This window comes from Octopus sinensis, linkage group LG4 (assembly GCF_006345805.1).
Source record: "Octopus sinensis linkage group LG4, ASM634580v1, whole genome shotgun sequence".
Taxonomy (NCBI): Eukaryota; Metazoa; Mollusca; class Cephalopoda; order Octopoda; family Octopodidae; genus Octopus; species Octopus sinensis.
In genome coordinates this window covers 54,898,193-54,907,338 of record NC_043000.1, presented here as the reverse complement: position 1 = coordinate 54,907,338, position 9,146 = coordinate 54,898,193, and the positions used below count along the sequence as shown (strand labels likewise).

The following is a 9,146-nucleotide window of genomic DNA, read 5'->3' as shown; positions in this document are numbered from 1 at the left end:
TATACATATATATACACACAAATATATATATATGCATATGTATATATAAATATATACATATGCGTGTGTGTGCGCTAGTGGGTGTATATATCTATATATATCATTATATATATATTTGTATATATATTTACATGCACATACGCACGCACACACAGACACAGACACACACACACAAGCACACACGCACTCACACTCACACACACACACATGTATATATATTAATACGTATATGCATATACGTGTGGGTCTCTTGTGATATATAATCCTGCACATTCTGACAGATTTAGTTGGCTAGCACAGAGAGGTGAGTTACTACAAATCAATAGGAAAAGTAAAGTAAGCACTAATTGACAACCACCTCCATTTAAGTATAGGCTCAACAACAATTTAGCTATAGTGACTACAAATTAGGAAATGCAGTGTACTGCATCATTGTGTGTTGTAAATCCACTTGGACGTAATGGAAACTTGGATTTCAGCAGAGCGTTTGTCAAATTTATAGAAACTGAGAATTCAAATCTTGCTTTCTTGTGGACATCGATGGATGAATGTGCGAGGTGTTCTGAGTTTTTCACAGTTTTTGTCATTAGCAAAGGATTGCCTGTAGTGATAGCTCAACTTCACAATAAAGGCAAAGTTTCTCATCCCCCGTAGTTAACTTTTGGCAATGTAATGTCTTCCTGTAATTTCCATGAGTGATGAAAATTAAGTTATATAATGGATTGACAAAGACCAGAGAGTGAACTTGCGGAAAAACGAGTGAGCGCTTGCTTGCCTGCCTACCTAGCTACCTGGCTACCTACATATCTACCTACCTACCTACCTACCTACCTACCTACCTACCTACCTACCTACCTACCTAGCTACCTAGCTACCTGCTTACCTACCTACCTATTACATACATACATACATACATACATACATACATACACACATACAAAGGTATTAGGTCTACCCTGCTAATGTTACTGAAGTTTCAGTGAATAGCCGTTGGATATAGATTAGAAACCAGCTGCTTCTCCATTGCCCCCAAAAAATAAATAATAGCAAACATATAAACTAACATATGTAGTATGCGTGTATATGTGTGATATATATATATATATATATATTATATATATATATATACATATATACATTTGCATGTGTGTGAGTGTATTTACATAGTTACTTGTGTACGTATCTGTATATGCGTTTTACACAAACATGAAACTATGTGTGTGCTGTTGGCTTGTGTTTGTGAGTATATGCGTATATCTTAGCCACATATTTAGACATATAAATTAGTAAGAATATATCTGCGTATACTTATATAGGCATAAATATGTATGTGTGTATGTGGGTGTTTATGTGTGTGTGTGTGTGTATATGGTTAGATATGACATATATGTATAAATATCGCTTACACATGTTCACTTACATATTTTTAACTTCTGAGCAATGTGTAGTATCAGAATATGGAATCATATTTGCTTCACGTTATTGACTGTTATCTTGTTAAAAGTCGATATTTCGACCAATATTCATCACTTGAAGTTATCCTATGTATCTCTGAATAACTTACAGTTATGATGCATATATTGATTTGTTCAAGTCTGAACAAATGTATCACGCATTTCAATATCTGTAATATGTTAATCGATGATACTATATTTTAAGCTTGACTTCATATGCATTAAACTTAGGTTATATTTACAAATACTTTGAGAGGCTGATTCATGCTTATATTAATGTACTATACATTGCAGTGAAACTTCTGGACCATATATTCCCTCCGTGAATCATTGCCTCCAACTTAGTTAATTGCCTAAATAAAAAGCTTTTTGAATGTTAATCTATGGGATTTTTTTCCACCTAGAAGCATATTTGTAATTTGCACCTTTGAGCTTCCGTATTGATATATCCATACATATATTCATACATCCGTATACACACACATGTATACATGTATAGATGTAATATATATATATATACATACAAACATGTGCATATGTTTGCATGTATGAATCTATGTATCTATTCATGGATGTATGTAAATATAGATATATACATATGTGCAATTGCGTATTAATATGAATGTCTGAAGTAGCAGGATTATAAAATCCCTTTTTTACCTTTTGAGAAAGTAATTTTTATGGTGTTGTAAATAGCCATCACCGAAAGCATGTCTCTTTATTGATGTAATATTCACTTATTATATATTACATAACATGAATTAATCGCAATATATTTTAATACCTTTCGCAATTGGATTTTGAAATACTGATTTATAAATAGGTATGTAGCAAAAGGGCCGATCTAAGTTTCTTATTTGTGATTATTTAGCCGACAAAAAATAAAAGGGATAGCAGTTAAAGTAGCTGACGTCGCTGTTCTATTCAGAGCATAAAACACCTTTATTAAGTTCGTAAGGAATTTTTTTCTTCCGACACTCTGACGATTCTGCCAATGAACACCACTTTATTATCTATGTTTATTTCTTAAACATTACTAAGTCAGATAAAGTAATTTACAGATACAGATTTGACTGTGCGGCTCAGAAACTTCCCAGCCATATGTTCACGCGTTCAGTCTGACTGAGCGTAGCTTTCAGTAAATGTCTTCTACAATAGTCTCTGATCGACCAACGTCTTGTGCATGAATTTCGTAGACGGAACCTGAAAGAAACCCACCATACACACACAAACACACACCACACATACACACACACACACACACACACACCACACACACACACACACACACACACACACACAAATATACAATAAAATATAACGATAAATTAATATCATATTAAATTCATTATAATATACATATGGCTATATTAAAGGTGGCTATAATACAAGTGGCTATATTATACCTGAATGAAGTAAATGATAAGCTGTCATCATATGATTTCGAAATGTAACCAATAAGGTTTCGTTTCTCTTCAGGGTATTTCACGAATCACTCCGGTTTAAAGAGGTAGGTTACTTCCCATTAGCTCATTAGGGAAAATAACCGTTGAACAGTGAGCGCCAAACTTCAATGACGTTTGAGCGTATATAAACATAGAATAAGATATTATAACGGTAAACTAATATTATGATATATGAAATACGTTGTAATATAGGTAGTTAAGCATTTAAAAACTAAAAAGGTAGAATACTTAAATAAAGTTGCAAAATAGCACCTACAATTGCCGAAAATAAGAGTTAAAAAATATAACACGAATAGCTACTCAAAACCATAACTTCTTGATATGTTCAATGGGACTTGGAAGAGGGATGCAACAACATCTTTCTCCAGCGAGATAAAACTCGTTGAATGATGTAATTTGATAAGCCCCTCTCCTATGATTTCGAACTTTAACCAATAAGGTTTCATTTCTCTTCATATATATATATATGTGTGTGTGTATGTGTATATATATATATGTATGTATGTATGTATGTATGTATGTATGTATGTATGTATGTATGTATGTATGCATGTATGTCTGTATGCATGTATGTCTGTATGCATGTATGTATATATATATATAGGTAGATAGATAGATAAATAGATAGATAGATAGATAGATAGATAGATAGATAGACAGATAGATATGTGTGTGTGTATGTATGTATGTGTATATTTCCGGAGTGCCGAAGTGATTGGTGTAGAATTTCAATGAATGTGCGCAAATTATGTATGTAGTTTCAAATCGTGTGTACGATAATACTTATTTGTGGAGTTACTACAGATTTATTATGTTTAATCACTATTACAAGTATAAAGTGTGTTTCAAAATGTCATTCAGTGTCGTCCGTCGATCTAAATAACACAGGAAGGAAAGGACTTGTAAGCATATACTCAACACTTACTACATACAGCCTCTTAAACGTATGCAGTATATTATCTACGATAAATTTAAAATCTTATATATTCTTTTCTACTCTAGGCACAAGGCTCGAAATTTTTGAGGAGTGGGCTAGTTAATTAGATCGACCCCAGTACGCAACTGGTACTTAATTTATCGACCCGGAAAGGATGGAAGATGAAGTCAACCTCGGCGGAATTCAACTCAGAACTTAAAGAGAGACGAAATACCTATTTCTTTACTACCCTACAAGGGGTTAAACGCAGAGGGAACAAACAAGGACAGACACACGGATTAAGTCGATTACATCGACCCTTGTACGTAACTTGTACTTATTTAATCGACCCCGAAAAGATGAAAAGCAAAGTCGACCTCGGCGGAATTTGAACTCAGAACGTAACGGCAGACGAAATACGGCTACGCATTTCGCCCGACGTGCTAACATTTCTGCCAGCTGGCCGCCTCCAAAATCTTATATATTAGACATCCGCGCTCATACCCATTCAGAGAAACACGCATAGAGATGTTGCTTGGATTCAGAATGGTGAGAGGTTCTATTTCTGTAACAGTGGATGTTGTAAATGACAATAAGTATATAGTTGATGTAAATGAAGAATAGTTTAGAGAGTGTGTTGATCATATGTCTAAGAGTTGGTAGAGTGTGAAATGGAGAAAGCCGATCAATATATTAATGCGAAGACACCGAACATGGACATAGAAAGTGTGATGGATTCCATAGGGTTCAATTTTTGTCTGAGAAGTTACCAGTCGGGCATCTCAAAAATTTGCCTATGAGGAGAGCAACAAATTTGATTTCACCAAATATCCGGAGAGCAAAATTCCCCTGACGTGTTATATAGGAGAGTGGCTACCCACTAAATAATACTATAAAATTTCTAGCTATAATCGATGAAGAACATCTTTTCGTTATAGCTTCGTGTAGTAAACTTGAAATGCCGAAAGGGATGGGACGATAGCCAGCAGATTCGATGGGTTTGCTATTTTGAAGACTGAGAAAAACCGAAGTGTGTTTCTAAATATTTGTATATAATCCTGTAGAGAGAAAGGTCGAGACAGACAGACAGACATATAGACAGAAATGTTTGTTGATAGATAGATTGATAGATTATTAGATAAAGTGGAAAAGAGAGGGGAGAGAGAATGTGTGAGAGCGAGAGAGAGAGAGAGAGAAAGAGAGAGAAAGAATATGGGTACTTTGGGTGGAAGAGGTGCGTATAGATTGAGGATAAAGGAAGTTAGCCTTTAGCGTATCTGGTTCGTTGATTATGAACCTCTACAATTGAAAAACAAACAGTTCATAGATTATAGACCTCCTATATTTGAGAAGGGAAGGAAGGAGGTGTGGCAGTGATTATTTTGGCAATGGCCCATAAAGATAGTCTTCGGCTTTCAAAGCAGCAGACGTGCAAGCTATGTGGCTCACGGAGGTGTAATTCCAATGATAGTAACATAGAAGTTGTGGTATGGGCTGAGTGATTTTCTATAGCCATTGCGGACTGTAGGGCTGAATTGTTTTCTTCAGGCATTGTAGACGAGTTATCTTCACAAATTGTTGCACCCTATCTTAGGCGACCTGGAGCTCTCTGTAGGTGTTCTGTGTTACGTAAGTTACAGCAATGGTTTTTTAATAATATATTTTTAAAATGGAAGCATTTGATAACGGGAACGAGATAAACTCAATGAACAAAATGGGTCAGTCAAAACAACAGCAATGTTACTTGAACAGAGAATTGATCTCTCAGCTCTAACAACACTTAGCTAGGCAGTTACAAAACAACAGTGTACTTTGAGTTGTAAGAAAACAAACCGTCGTCAGTTTTCTTATCATATGTGTACATACGCACACATTCATATATATAATTACACATACAACGTGGCACCCCGTCGGTTACGACGACGAGGGGTCCAGTTGATCCCATGAATAGAACAGCCTGCTCATGAAATTCACGTGTGAGTAGCTGAACACTCCACAGACACGTGTATCTTTAACGTAGTTCGAGGGGAGTATCAGCGTGACACGGTGTGTGACAAGGCTGGCCCTTTAGAATACAGGTACCACAGAAACTGGAAGAAAGAGTGAAAGTAAGTTGGGATGAAAGAATACAGCAGGGTTCCCCCAACACCGACGGAACGTCGTGGGGCTTTAGGTGTTTTCGCTAAATAAACACTCACAACACCCAGTCTGGGAATCGAAACCGCGATCCCACGACCGCGAAACCGCTGCCCTATGTACCCCCACACAGATACATAAACATAGACAAGCATAAATGAGTATATACATATACAGAATAATGTCAGTTAAACAAATTGTGCGTATGTTTAATAAATACATATTCCTAAAAATAAAGGAATATAGATAATTTCGGATTGCTTTTTAAAAGATAACAAGATATACTAATCTCTAAAATGAAGTTCATATTAAAAAAAAAGAAAAAGACGAGCAAAATATAAAAAAAAATTATACCGTTAAACAATTCAATCTAATACTAGCAGTGCCCGTAGAAATTGTACAGACTAAGTTGCGGACAGAGCCAGCAGTAACCACTTCCCTAGTTTGTAATATCCTATCATTTCTTTCATAATACTTTCTGGGCAAACTTGTCTATTTACTTAGGTCATATTTTCTCTTCTGGTAGGCGCAAAATATCATCATCTTTCATGTTCTGTCTTATTTACCGCTTAACAGTTCTCATTCTTTCCCATTAGTTTCCGCTTTCTCATTCGTCATCTGAAACTTTCTAGCTTAATTTCACGCGTTCCTTTCATTCTTTTTGTCTAGCATTAATGTTTCTCGTTGTTCTTGATTTTCCTGTCTTTATTTCTCATTCTAATTTTCTTTGTCCCTTTTTTAGATATGCTCCTCTATATTTTCTGTATCTCTCGACTCAATTCTTGCTGTCATACACAATGATTAAACGGTTTTTCGGAAATAGAAAAAATTTAAAAAAGCTCTAGAATATACCCATACATATGTTTTACGAAGGAAGTTATTAAGAACACGGTTACTGATATATAGACAGTAGAATCGATAGCTCTACGTTCAATCGTCACGACAATGACAACTTCTAAGAGCTATGCAATAAATTGTCGGGTAAATACAAAGATAGAAAGTAAATCAAGCGCTACAGGTACTGGCACACATACACAAACTAATACACATACACACACATCAAACCGTCGTGCAAGTGGGTATATGCTCATGCGTCAATAACGTTCGTATGTGTTTGCGCACGTATGTGTATATATGTAAGTAGCATTCGTCTGAATTTCCCTTCCCCCCCGTGTCTCTTTCTCTCTTCCATACTTTTGCAAATTATTCCTATATAATCTTTCCACAGCGTGAGAAATATTTTACACCACAGGAAACTATTGTAAGCATCTTAATAAAATAGATAATAATAACCGATATTAACGTTGGTTAGATTGTTGGTTGATTCACAGTCACGCTTTTCATCGTATAGTGAAATGGGGTGAGACTGAAAAAAAAAAGAACGATTGAGGGAATTAACATGAGAGGTACAGGATGCATGCATGTACGAGGCAAAGAGTAAAAAAAAAAACGCTACACATGCAGGGAGAATGAAACAATCATAGAAGGATAGAGAGAGAATGAGGAGGTAGTTATAGAAGAAGCTACACCAATAACAAATGTTATTTAAATTTATTTTCAGGAAAATGTTTTCTGTTTTGAAAATTAATATTCATTTCATCATTATATATAAGCATTCAAAAAATGATAAAAAGCAAGTCGTAATAAATGTGAGTATGCTATATTTACTGACATTATCTGATGTAGCAAAAATATGTCTCTAAAATTACCCGTCATATGATCATCAGCACTCTAGTCATATAGCAGTTTCCCTCGAAAACAGAATCTGTGAAAATAGGATTGTTTTCTAAACGGGAACTTTATATCTGTATCATTTCCTATTACTTTAAGAGTGTGAAAAAAATAGAAAAGCTTTGTAGCAACGACGGATTAATATTTCCTCATGTTGGTAGTACCATTGTTAATTTATAAAATTTGAGATTTTTTGTTTCTTTGCAGTCTGTCCTGGAGCCTTTTGATTAAATATAAAGTAAAAAACGTTCAAGTTATGAAAATCCTATCTTCTTTTCTAAGGCAGAATATTTAGATCGTTAATATATAATCATAGTCTGTCATTTATATAACGCAAGATGTAATCTATGAGAGATTCGAGTACTTCTAACCACCGCCTACACGTTTCCATATCAATATGTGTTTTACTAACATAGCTACTGTTTTTTACTCAGAGGTCAAGCCTGATGCACCGGACATATCCTGAAGGACGTTTCAATCTTGTCCACCACCTAGTTTAAGAGGGCAATTTTCTGTCAGTAATATTTCGCCATTATTCCATCTCTCTATGCCTTTCTTAAAATGACAGTGTGCTTATTCAAGGGCAAATTGTCTAACATTCGTAGCAGGTTACACAAAAACGTAGTGGCTCTCCAATCGTTAACATTACAGTGACGTTTCTTTCATCTCAGTTTTCTGTTTTCGCATACAAGTTGTTTACTTTTAAGAAATTCACGCATGTCAAGCAGTCCTAGGTTTTCTGAAAATGTGTCATGGGAGAAATTACTGTGCTCGGAGAGTAAGTGAAAGTGTTACGTTATGAGCATTATTACGTAAGCAATAAGCATTATGACTCGTATCAGTTTTTACATTTCACCGCCTTCTAATTTCAAGTTGCTAAAACCTGCAACGCATATTAAATATTTTATATCATTAAAAAATAAAACGTACATGAATATTATTACGTTGTTGTTAATTGAATACTTCCTAAGCATTTTAAACACCTAATGCTACGCGTTATAAAATCGACTTACTAAAAAAATATAAAACATGGAACTGTAATTTATTTGTAGCTGAACATTCATAGTCTAAATGTAATTGAATTTAAAGATTCATGGATAAAATATATTTGTAATATGGATAAAACTAATAAATTTAATGTGCTCTCTAAATTTCAATTTCGGAATTTTATTAATGTCTAGCTTCAGTAATCTTTTAACGTCAGAATACCACACATATATATGCATGTATATATATATATATGTGTGTGTGTGTGTGTGTGTGTGTGTGTGTGTGTGTGTGTCTGTGTCTGTGTCTGTGTCTGTGTGTGTGTGTATGCTTGCGTGTGTATGTTTATATATAGTTGTATGAGCGTCTGTGCGTTTCTGCGTCACTGTGCAGTAATGTGTGCACAAGTGCATCATCGGAAATAATTTAGCCAATTTGAATAAGTTCAGGTTCTCA

General features: G+C 34.9%; 1 long non-coding RNA gene across 1 annotated transcript in view; it reads left to right on the top strand.

Annotated features, from left to right (window-relative positions):
- The window catches only part of LOC118762954, a 13,330-nt gene extending 4,684 nt beyond the window's left edge, over window positions 1-8,646 (top strand). The window contains exon 2 of the long non-coding RNA XR_004998706.1: window positions 8,140-8,646. This is a non-coding gene — a long non-coding RNA (uncharacterized LOC118762954). The remainder of the gene's footprint in view (window positions 1-8,139) is intronic.
- Window positions 8,647-9,146: the final 500 nt, after the last annotated feature.